Below are 12,391 nucleotides of genomic sequence, written 5' to 3' on the forward strand. Positions count from 1 at the left end.
AAAATACAAAATCCTATTTGGAATTTAAAGTCCTCATAACCTAGCCCCCTCCTACATTTCCAGTTTTCTTACATCTTGCTTCCCAACACATATTCCTTTTCCAATATCACTGACCTTCTTGCTGTTTCATGAGCAAGATCCCTTGACTCCAGACATTTTCTCTGGCCAACAGAAATGCTTTCCTTTCTCATCTGTGCATATTGGCTTCCTTGGCTTCCTTTAAGTCTCAACTTAATTTCTATCTTTTGCAGGAAGTCTTTTCCTAACGCTTCTTAATTCTAGTGCCTTCCCACTATTAATTATTGCTTATTTATCCAATAGGTAGCTTCTTGGTATATATTTGTTTGCATGTTGTCTCCCCCATTAGACTGTGATGTCCTTGAAGAAAGGCACTTTCATTTACCTCTTTTTGTATCCCCAATGCTTAGCACAGTGCCTGTGCTTAATAAATGTGCTTAATAAATGTTTTTGATAGATTGATTTATCTTATCTGCTTTCATTTTATGGGTGAGTTCATTCCATTTCTATTCAGTTATAATTGGTAATTGTATAGTTTCCTCCAATCTATACTCTTGTATCTTTCCCTCTCTTTGCTTCCACTTACAGATAAGAAGGTGGTAGTTTGCCTGATGTTTGTGACTTCATAAGTACAATACTCCTCACTCCATTCCTAAATCTGAGAGTTTTGCTTCATTCTGAGAAAAATTTCTTTATTTCCTTCTTTTGCAAAATTTACATTCCTCTCTCCAATATTCAAATTAGTTTTGCTTCTGACTATTGCCTTACCTACTTTGCTCTCCCTCTTATACCTCTCTCTATCCTTCCTTTGTTCCCCATCCCTTTCCACTTCCTTTTTGAGTTTAATATATTTCTATGCCAATATCTATCTGCATGTAGTTGTGTTTAATCTTCCTTTAATCATTTCAGATGAAAGTGAGGTTCAATTGCCTGTTTTCTTTCCCCATCATTTTCTATGACTATGTACCTCTCATCTTATGTATCTCTATCATGCAATAATGATATAATAATAATGATTCCTCTTCTTCCTTTCTTTCCTAATATAGTCACCTATCCCTACCATTTTTGCCTTATTCTATGACCAATAAAACAGAACAAATCCACCCACAGACCCTCTATCACTTTCTCTATGATCCTTAAAGATATTTGCTTCTCTTCCCCATTAACATATACATACTTAATCTCCATCAAACAAAAAAAATTTACCCATGTTTCTTGTGCCTGTCCTTCGCTTTCAAAATGTCTGCTCAATTCTGGCCCTTTATTCTGAAAAAAATGAGAAATTATTCCATAAAAGGTTCATTTCTTCTCCCCTCACCTGCCTCTCCTCCTTTTGCTCCCCCTCCACTATAAGATTATACTTATTTTTGATGAATAAACTATCTATCTTTGGTCATAAACCTTTATTTCTTGCCTTTTGGGATATTGCGTTCCAAGTTTTCCTCTTTTTCTTTAAGGAGCTGCTGATAAGTTTTGTATGATATTTACTGTGGAATTTGATCCTTGAAATAGTTTTTTTTTTTCCTTTGGCAACTTATAGTATTTTGGGGCACCTAGGTGCATAGTACATAGAGTACCACGGTTGAAGTCAGGAGGACTCATCTTCCTGAGCTCAAATCTGGCCTTGGACATTGATTTATTAGCTGTGTGACCCTAAGCAAGTCACTTAACCCTGTTTGCCCCAGTTCCTCATCTGTAATATGAGGAGGAGAAGGAAATGGCAACCCACTCCAGTATCTTTGCCAAGAAAATCCCAGATGAGGTTACAAAGAGTTAGACACAACTGCAACAACTCATCGACAACAAGGAGTATTTTTTCTCCTTATAAGCTTTGAATTTTGGAAATGACATTGCTTTGAGTTTCATTTTGAAGTTTCCAATGGTGACCAAGGATTCTCTTCCCCGAACCAATGATTTTGAGGTGACTAATGGATTCTTTTTAGTTTCACTTTGTCCTATGATTCTAAGAGTTCTGGGCCATTTTCATTTATAAATTCTTGAAATATAGTCTTTAGACTTTTTTCTAATCATTATTTTGATATAGTAGGTCATTCTTTTATTATTTCTCTTTGAACTGTTTTCCAGGTCATTTAAAAATATTATATTTCTAATATTTTGGTTTTTTTAAAAATCTTTTTGGCTTTGTTTTACTTTTCTTCTTGTCTTGTTGAGTTGTTTTCTGTTTGACCCATTCTAATTTTTAGAGCATTCAGCTCTCAGATGAGGTTTTCCACCATCTGTACTTAAGTGTCAAGTTTCCTTGTCATTATTTCCTCTCTAGCTTTTTCATTCTGTAACTCTTGTTTTATTTCTTCCTGGTACTCCAGCTATCCCTGTATCCTGTATATTTTATTTTCTGTTGCATTACCTAGACTTATTATGGGGTCGCTATCCATCTTCCTTGTTAAACCAAGATATTTTCTCATACTATATGGAGTTTTCCTTGGAGGTTGGGGGGAGGCCGTCAAATTCTGCAACTTTTACCCTGAGTATACTGGTCCAGATTAGGTCCCTCTTTCAAGGAACTCCAGGGCAGCTCTGGTAATCTTTGCCTTAGAGCTCTGAGGCCTCTCTACCTGCTGTTGGCTTTTTTGGGAATCCCTGCCTCCTACTGCTGACCATGCTGGATTCCTTTTGGGAGGATTTTGGGACTTCTTGGGCTACATTTTATCTAAGGCATATCTGTCACAATTGAGCCAATAGTGTTTCCCTGGACCTATCCATAATACTCCAAGGTTGATCTCTTTAGATGGTCTCCTGCATCCACTGGCTTTGGAGAAAGCTTAAAATAGTCTTAGGAGCTATTGGTTTCAGGGCAGACTCTGGTGTTATTTGATTCAGTTTGAGAGTATTGCACTGGAACCACTTAGAATGCTTTCTCTGGCTGGGTTCCTATAGCCATGGGTTTTAGGGAAGGCTCAGATTGGGCTGAAGGTTGTTTGCTTCATTCTGGGAGTGTTGTGCTAGCATAATCCAGAGTATCCTGAGATTGCTCCCTCTGGCTGAATTCCTACAGTTTCTTAGAAATCTTAGGCACTATTGGGTTCATGCGAGCAATGCTGCTCCTGCCCAAAGTCTCCAGGGCCTGTCTGAGCTCTGTTTTCTGTGCCCACCCTTGACCTATTTCAGTGTCTGGGACTGGGAAAGTGTAGTTTCTTATGGATTCTTGATTTCGGTGGGGGTTCTACAAACGATATATTTTTTATTTCTTAACAGAGTTGTGCATTTTTAAGTCCTCTGAAGGCTCCCTCTCTCTCTCTCTCTCTCTCTCTCTCTCTCTCTCTCTCTCTCTCTCTCTCTCTCTCCATTAAATTCAGATCAAAATGAGGTTCAGGTGATGCCTGTTTTCCCTATCCCTTCCTCCTTATTTGTGTGGTCTTTTACTTGTACACCTAAATGAACTTAAAATCATGCCTAACCCCTGACTTATTTAATTACTTCTCTGAGTCATGACACTAGAGTTCTGAGGGGACACTTGCATTTCCTCTGATTGTGATATAAAAATTTCATATTTGTATGTTCCCTTTTGATTACTCAGTAGTATTTACTTTCTCATTTCTCTTGCCCTTTTGTGTTTATTTTCAAAGTTTTAACATTGCTTTGGTTTGGGTTTTTTTTTTCACCTGGAATCCTTGATGTCCTCTTTTTCACTAAAAGTACAAATTACCCCCTATAAAATTACACTCAACTTTTGGGGTAAGTTGTTTTTTGTTAAAAACCTATTATCTTGCCTTTTGGAGTATCTTCTTTATTGTAAGCTTTCTGCTTCTACATAGTGATAACTGCTAAATCTTGTGAGATCTCCCTCATGGCTCTTTGGTACCTAAATTCTTTCTTTCTACCAATATTTGTAGCTCCAGTAGTCTAAGGCTGTCAGCTAGTTGAAAGGGTCCCTCCCCTTGGTCTGTACTTTTTGCCTTGTTCACAAGCCTCAGTGACTAGGTTGTGAGCTGAATCGGCGGCCCCATTCCAATGTCAATAAAAAATTGTTTTCTTCTATTTATTTTCCTTGCTCTGAGTTACAGTTAGGCCAGGTTTAAGCTGGAACCATCCCTGCTCCCTGCCCTCCTATGGGGCTGCAGGGTGGCTTATTCCAAGTTGGTTCTATGAACCAGCTCTGGGGTCACAGCAACAAAGCTGCAGGTTAGCTTATATTTCTGTTTCTTGCAAGTTACACTGGGTCAGGGCCAATCACTGCTGAATCTGTAATTGCTCCTTGTCCAGAACGTAGGTCAGTCCACTGCCTAGCCAAAGGTTCCTTCCTTCATTCCCGCTGGATCTGCAGCCCAGCTCTGGGATTAGGGTGATTCAGTTGTTAGTTGGCTCTTGTTCATGCACATTGGACTGAAAAAAATTGTTTTCCCTTGGAGTTCCTTGATGACACCTCATTCTGGTGCTCTTCCTAGACCTATGTTCAAGTAGCTGTTGGGAGGTGCTAGGCTATACTGCTTCCTCATATTTTGACATCTTGATTGATATCAGCTTGATAAATATTATGGACCTACTAAATACAAGACACTGAATACACATACATATGTATATATGATATATATGTGTGACTCATATGTGAGAAATTTGTACAATCCCTGTCAAACTCATATTTTTCCCTTCCTCATCTACTTCCTCCCCCCAACACCAAGTTTACCATTCTCCCCACTTTTCTTATTTCCCTTCCCTCTGTAATTGTTTCCTCTTGTTTCTTCCACTTTTCTACCAGCTCCTGACCATTGACATCTCTCTATTCTGTGTGTGCTTCCCTTCCATTCACACTCTATTTTGATTATCAGTAGCTCACCACAATACACATCAATGTCTTACACATCTGGCTTCTTTCATTTGCTACAGTATCTCTGTAAACAGAAAAGTTTTTCTTTTACGTAGGAATCAGCTAAGTGGTACAGTGGATAAAGAGTGCTGGGTCTGGACTCAGGAAGACCTGACTTCCATTCTGGCCAGATACTTACTAGCTTTCTGACCCTGAGCAAAGTCATTCGATGTCTGTTTGCCTCAGTTTACTCATCTGTAAAATGGGGAGGGATCCAGCCTCTAACTCCCAGGGTTTTTGTAAAGATCCAATAAGATAACTGTGAAGCACTTAGCATAGGGTCAGGAACATAGTAAGTATAATAACATAAGTTAGTATAATAACATAATAAGATAATACATTAGCTATTATTATGATTATTATGATTATTATTGTCTATTTGTTAGTAGACAGAGTACTGGAAGAACCTAAGTCCCTTATGAAAATGAATCCTTTTGAAAATATTGGGTTATGCAGGTGTTTTTGAAATCACTCCCTTTCTCAGAAACAACCCACTATATTGGAAGCTTTTTAGAATATCTGCATCCCAAATAGAAACACCCTCCTTAAAACCTAAAGCTTTGCCACTAAACATAAGATAAGTAATGTAACTACTCTGTCCTTCTCAGGACAAGTAATGTAACTACTCTCTTCCTTCTCAGAAGTCAGTTGCCTTCATGGGTTATCTTCAAATCTTCACCCAAAGCTTCTCTCCCTTCAACCTACCGGATATCTACTCTCAAGGTCTCTCTCAAGAACTTTGGAATTGATTGTGAGACATGGGAGACACTGGCACAGGACTGCTGTAATGGCAAGCAAAGTGGGACTTTTTGTTTAACTCTTTTTCTCTTTTGGAGCTCTAGTTCTTCTCAGCACTAAGGCCTTTGATTGAGACTTGCCTGTGTTTCAATCAAGAGTCTTTGATTGGATCAAGAGTCTCTGATGACCTGCTTAAGTCACAAGAACACCTAAATCACATGAGTTTGAGTCACATGGTTGTGATGCCCTCTGATCCTGAAGTGTATATATACTCTGAAGTAGGCATTTTGCTTTGGGAGCTCACTCATTGGAAGAGCATTCCTGTGACTTGGCCAGACAAGACTCTGGGTAGCCATTAAGGAGCCCCCTTCTCCCTCCCTCTTTCTTTGAAAACACCAGATGTTGGTGCTTCTCTCTCTGGTAACTATGTATGTATTGCTACGGACAGACAGAAGCCTTGTCTGATGATTTGTGTTATTTGTTCTGTTTATATAGTTTCTGCTTGTAATTTATGTTTGTGTTTTCTCTGAAGTTCAGGGTGCTGACTTTTCCCCCTGAACTAAGTGAATGATAGCTATATCTATCTATTTATAGATCTTTAAATATAGATCTATAAATATCTTGTAGATATTTATAGATAGATAGATATAGACATAGATATAGATAGATATAGATAGATATGCAGCTATAGATATAGATATACGTTTAATTAAAGTAAACCCCTTAAAGTTGCTTTCCTTAGAAAAGCAGATCAAAGAACCTGTGCTAGCAACCCTCCTGCGTTCTGGTGTTGTTGTTTAGTAACATTGTTGTTACAAAATGGCCTAGTCAGGCAAGATCCGCAAATTAAAAGGAAAGCATGGGGCCTGGAATATTTGTTCATTGTTTCCAAGTTTTGGTGACTATGATTCTATGGAGCCCCAGGAGCAGCAGCAGCCTGAGGAAAAAGAGGCAAGTAACAGTGACAGGAAAGGTTTCTGAGGTGCCTAGAGGAGAGCCCTTGGGAGATAACCTTTCCTTCCCCTTCCTTACCCCACTAGCACTCCTGAGGAGACAGGCCAGAGCAGCGGCTGTGGGAAGAAAATAAGCAGAAGTTTGGGGGAGGTGGGGATGGCCAGAGCCAGGACCTGAGTGGATTAGCCTGTGCTGGAGGGGTGAATGTCCCAAGATTGTATTGTATGTGGAGCTGTGGAGCAGGAGCAGAGAACTGCCTTTGTATAGACTCAGCAGGTACAGACTCAGCAGGAGTAGTTGGTGAGGTGAGAGCAAAAGCAGAGAGCTGCCTGCATTGTGTTTCAGGTAGAAGCCAGGAGCGGCCCACTCCTGCTGGAAGATGCAGAACCCTAGAGCTCGAAATTCAGCCCTGGGGCAAGATAAAAACTTTGCAGCAAGGCCTGAGTGTGCTTTTTTGTTGCCTTCTGTATCAGGAAGGCAATAAACACAACATCAACGATAATCGTTAATATGCCTACATAGTTCTGTATCACAAAGTATGAGAGACTCCCCATAAAGAAGGTAGAAGTATAACATTTATTCAGACACCAGAGAACCATATCCCATAACTAAGTGTTCAACTCCCACAGCCAACTGGCTGTTTTATCACAACAGCAAGGAAATTAAAACATGATACCACAACATGGAACCTCGCCATCCCAAAACCTCTTCGACCTCCTGCTGGGGTCTTCCCCAAAATAAACTCACAGTATAGCTAAGTCAGCCTGTTCGGTTCTAACCATCATGAGGGCAGCCATTAGCAGACATAACTGCTCTTCCTCTCCTTCTCTGCATTTCCTGTGACATAACTTCCTTTTCCTGTCAGGAAACTATTCCTACCACATATTACTTAAGCTCCCTGTGATGTAAGCAGGTAACATGACCTACTAATGGGTAGGAAAGATCTTCAAATATAAATTACTACACCTTCCCTTGAGATGATTGTTTGGGACACAGGGGTGGTGGGAAGGGCCATGGACCCCCTCAAGGACCCCACTCTGTTGACTTTGTTGCCCAGCTGCCCCTCAGGATTTGGAAGTGGGGACTGGAGAAGTGTGGGGAGAACACACCCCCAAGAGAACTTTATTGGGACTTTTGTTGTTTGTGTTGGGACATTGCTAATTAAAGCTTGTCGGTACCTGAGGGTGCCAGAAGGAAGCCTGCAATGGCAGCATGAGGAGAAGGATACACTCTAAAGAAGGACTTTATTTGGATAGTCTGAATTGACTGAAGAGATTATAACTTACTGTCACCTAGGGGTGGATGGTGTTTGTATTTTCCGCCACCCCTTAAGGATGATATGTTGTGTTAGGGAAGACCCTGGCCTGGGACCCCCTGCTTGTGTAACCAAGTATTTTGGGTAATACTACTGAATGATATGTTTTATTTAAGACTATGTGGCCACCTTACTTATAAGCTATATAAAGCACAGTGCCTCCATGGCCATTTAGATTGATTATATTAGATTAGATTTAGGTCTAAGACTAAGGATCCTGGAGGGGTGGAATGTAATGGCAAGCAAAGTGGGACTTTTTGTTTTACTCTTTTTTCTTATGGAGTTTTAGTTCCTCTCAGCACTAAGGTAATCAAGTGCCTTTGATTGAGACTTGCCTTTGTTTCAATCAAGAGTCTTTGACTGAATCAAGAGTCTCCGATGACCTGCTTAAGTCACAAGAAAGCCTAAGTCACATGAGTTTGAGTCACATGGTTGTGATGCCCTCTGACCCTGAAGAAGTATATACATATATATATGTATATATATATGTATATGTATATATATACATACACACATACATATATACATATATACATACATACATACATACATACATACATATATATATATACTCTGAGGTTACCATTTTGCTTTGGGAGCTCACTCATTGGAAGAACATTCCTGTGATTTGGCCAGATGAAATTCTGGGTAGCCATTAAGGAGCCCCCTACCCCCTTGCTTTGAAAACCCTGATGTTAGTGCTTCTCTCTCTCTGGTAACCATGTATGTATTACTATGGACAGACAGAAGCCCTGTTGGCCAATTTTTGTTACTTGCTCTGTTTATATAATTTCTGCTTGTAATTTAGTTGTGTTTTCTCTGAAGTTCAGGGTACTGACTTTTTCCCCTGAAATAAGTGAATGATATATGTATGTTTAATTAAAGTGAGATTGTAAACCCCTTAAAGTTGCTTTCCTTAGAAAAGCTTTTGCTTAAAAAAACCTTAGAAAAGAACCTGCATTAGCAGCCCTCCTGTGTGCTGATGTTGTTGGTCTTATTGTGGGTCTTACACCTCCACAGCAGCTGCTAGTAACATTGTTGTTACAACCACTTAGCATGGTGTTCCCACATCCGAGAAGCTGCTGTGCTGTATGAGCAAAACAGAATTGAAACAGCTCAAAGGAAATGCAGGATGCACAAGTTTGGAGTATCTACCCCAAATGTTCACACAGACTATTTGTGCCCAACCCATGGTAGAGCATTCTGAGCTCGTATTGGCCTGATCAGCCACAGTCGGATGCACTGAATCTTGACTCAAGCATAGTGATGTCATTTTGGTCCTCTTTGAGAATGAAGGACAACAACCAACCAACCAACCAACCACTGGATATCAAAAGAACTTAAGCCTACTTTTCTCCTCCCCTACTACTAAGCTTCTGGACATACTGGTCTCATATCTTTCTAACTGAAATATATCAGATGCTACTGGCTTCTTTCCCCTACCTGTAAGCCCCTGGAATCATTCTAGCCTGTCCCCCTCCTTGCTTCCCCACCAGAGCAGGTATAGAGCTGCCTCCAAAGGTGTGTTGGTAAGCAAAATGGGCTCTTAGCACTCAGTTTGACCAAGTGCCCTTGAAGAGTTTGGCTTTTGTTTCCTTTGAATAATTCAGTGTATTTCATTGAGTCTTACTAGGTACTAAGCCCCAGGCCCAAACCCCTATTAGGCATAAAATCTATGTGGGTGTGTATTGGTAACTAAGGTGGGGCCCAAGGTGGGGCTAATTAAGGGGAGGTGCTAACTCCAGAGCCAATCATAGGAGCCTAAGTTCTGGTCATTCAGGTGACATTTGATGACGTCTGAAATGCTTTAAGAAGAGAAGACAGAGCCATTTGTGCAGGGCTCTCACTTGCGGTAGTGTTGATGCAGAGACTCTGCGCAGCTGTGTCTAAGAGCCCTCCAGCTTGTAACCCGGATGCTGAGACTTTGTTAAACTCTGGTAACTACATATTGGGATTTGAATCAGACAAGGTATGTCTGTCAATGTTTGTACTTTGTATTTTGCTCTGAAGTTCGGGGTGCTGGTTTTTTCCCCTGAACTAAGCGAATGATACTTGTATGCTGAATTAAAGTAAGCTTGTCAACCCCTTAACATTGCTTTCCTTACTAAAGCAGAGCAAAAGAAACCGTGCTTTTGCAGCTTGCTGGTAGAATTCTTGTTGTTGGGTTTGTGTTGGTCTTTCATCCCCACAACAGCTGCTAGCCAGATTGTTGAAACAAAAGGTCTTCTTATCTTTTAGACAGTCATCACAGCCAGATTCAATACCTAGCCTATTGTAGAAACTACAGTGATTGCTTGGAAACCCAATATAGCCTTGAGCCCCTTATAGGGACAGTACTATTTTCTTGCTCCATGCATTTTTCTGCTGCTATGGGGCAATGCTCAAAGTAACTTCATTGCAACACAGAAATGAGAAATGAAAAAAACTTGCCCCTCTCTTCCCTTAGTAGTAGTGATAAAAATCCTCAAAACCATGTGGAGAGAACAGAGACTTGAGAGACTTGATCAGTTGTCTTGTCATTGACAAGGAGGTTAAGGTACAAGGATAAGGTTCCCTCCTGTCTCAGTCAGAGTAAACAAGAGACTCAGGTGCCCTCTTCTCTTTTGCCTCTAGCAATCTCATTCACTCCTATAGCTTTAAACTAGCTTTACACTGATGACTCCAAAATATAGATCTTCCACCCTCACCTCTCTTCCAAGCTCCAGACCTCTACATTTCCAGCTGCCTACAGGATCTCTCTACCTGGACATACCAATAACACTCATACTCAACATTTCTAAATTGCTTCATTATTTCTATTAATATCTTTCTCTTGGTTGCTAGCAAGGTTTTCTTCTTCTCTTTCCTATTCAAATCATAGTCAATGAATTTCCAATTTCTGTAGATTCTATCACCATGTGTATGTGTGTATGTATGTGTGTTGGTAACCAAAAATGGGCTCCTTAGCACTTAGTCAACAAGTGCCCTTGACTAGTTTGGCTTTTTCCCCTGAACTGAATGCTGTTTGTATGTTGGACTGGAGTAAGCTTGTCGGCCCCTTCACCTTGTTTCCCTTGCTTAAGCTGATGGAAAGAACCTGTGCTTTCCCGGTCAACCCCTTCACCTTGCTTAAGCAGATTGAAAGAACCCGTGCTTTCCCCAGCGTACCTTACACTCCCGCAGAAGCCGGATGGTTAAAAACAGCTTCCGTTGGAGCCAGAGGCTGCTACAGCTACAGCCACAGCCGAAGCTGAAGCAGGAGCTGCCAATAGCAGAGCTGACCTACGGGAGGAAGCTGAACAAGGACTTGAGGCCAGTGGGTAATCTTTTTACCATAGAGGGGGAAGCATGATTTTGCTTTACACCATCATGCTTCTCTGTAGCCTCCTGGTTACTCTTGTAAGGCGTACTTATTGGGCCTGGAAGCTTTTGATCAATATATCAAAATGGGGATGCTGGTTTGTGGATCTGTTACTGTGGAGCCTAACTATATGCTTTGATTCTTCTGCCTCCTACTTTGGGAGTTTCTTATATCTGGCGGTTCCGAACCTTTCAGACATATATATGATCCTCTTTGAGATTATAAACTCTGCCCTCCTAATACAGTATGCCCCCCCTTCTCTGTTCTCATTGCCATCCCACAGGTCTTTATTACCACCTGCTTGTAATCAGCAGGTCCTAGAGGGTCCAGATGGAAAGCTCCACAAAGGCAAAGGCCACACCTTATCTAAACTTTATTATCTCCCAAGTACTTAGCACAATGCTCTTACATAAATGGTTGAAATGACTAGTCAAGGAAGCAGAATTTCAAAGTAGTGGAGATGTTCAGGAATTTAAATACTCTGTACTTTGATTACTTTTGTTAAACTGCTCTAAGCTACAGTCAATTCTAACTGGAATGGTAAAGCTGCTACAAAGAAAAAGCAGATAAAAACTGAATAGAAAAAGATTTTGCCTCAGTTGTTTTTAGTCATCTGTGCCGTTATACCCCTCCCCCCTCATTAATATAGTTAGTAATTATCTTAATATAAGCATATAAACATTTCACAATGGCCAGATGACATTGTAAACATTATCTTCAATAAAATTACTGGCATATAACTATAATTAATAGGAAACGATACTATAATTGCATAATAATCAGTCTCTGATATTGATATACCACCCCCATCCACTAAAATGTAATCTCCTTGAAGACAGAGATGTTTGTTTTTGTCTTTTTATGCTGTGTGCAGCACAGGTGTTTAATGCTTCCTGAATTAGATTTTCAGAATGACAAAATAAACATCAAAATGATACTATTACCCAGACTAAACTACTTTAGTTTTACCTTTGACCTCTCATAGCTCTCTTAGATTCCTGCCACTGCTTTTGCTTAACAGGTCATATTTCTTTTATTCGTGTCACATTCTCAGATTAATCTCCTGATGTTCACCTCTGCCTTACTCTACCATGCAACACAAGTAACCACTACTTTTGCCAGCTGTCTTTTTCAATTTTGACTTTTCCCTAGTGCTCAAAGTAAACATTTCCATGAAAAGATCAAGTCCACTTATGTATAA

This window comes from Trichosurus vulpecula, chromosome 7, assembly GCF_011100635.1.
Source record: "Trichosurus vulpecula isolate mTriVul1 chromosome 7, mTriVul1.pri, whole genome shotgun sequence".
Lineage (NCBI taxonomy): Eukaryota > Metazoa > Chordata > Mammalia > Diprotodontia > Phalangeridae > Trichosurus > Trichosurus vulpecula.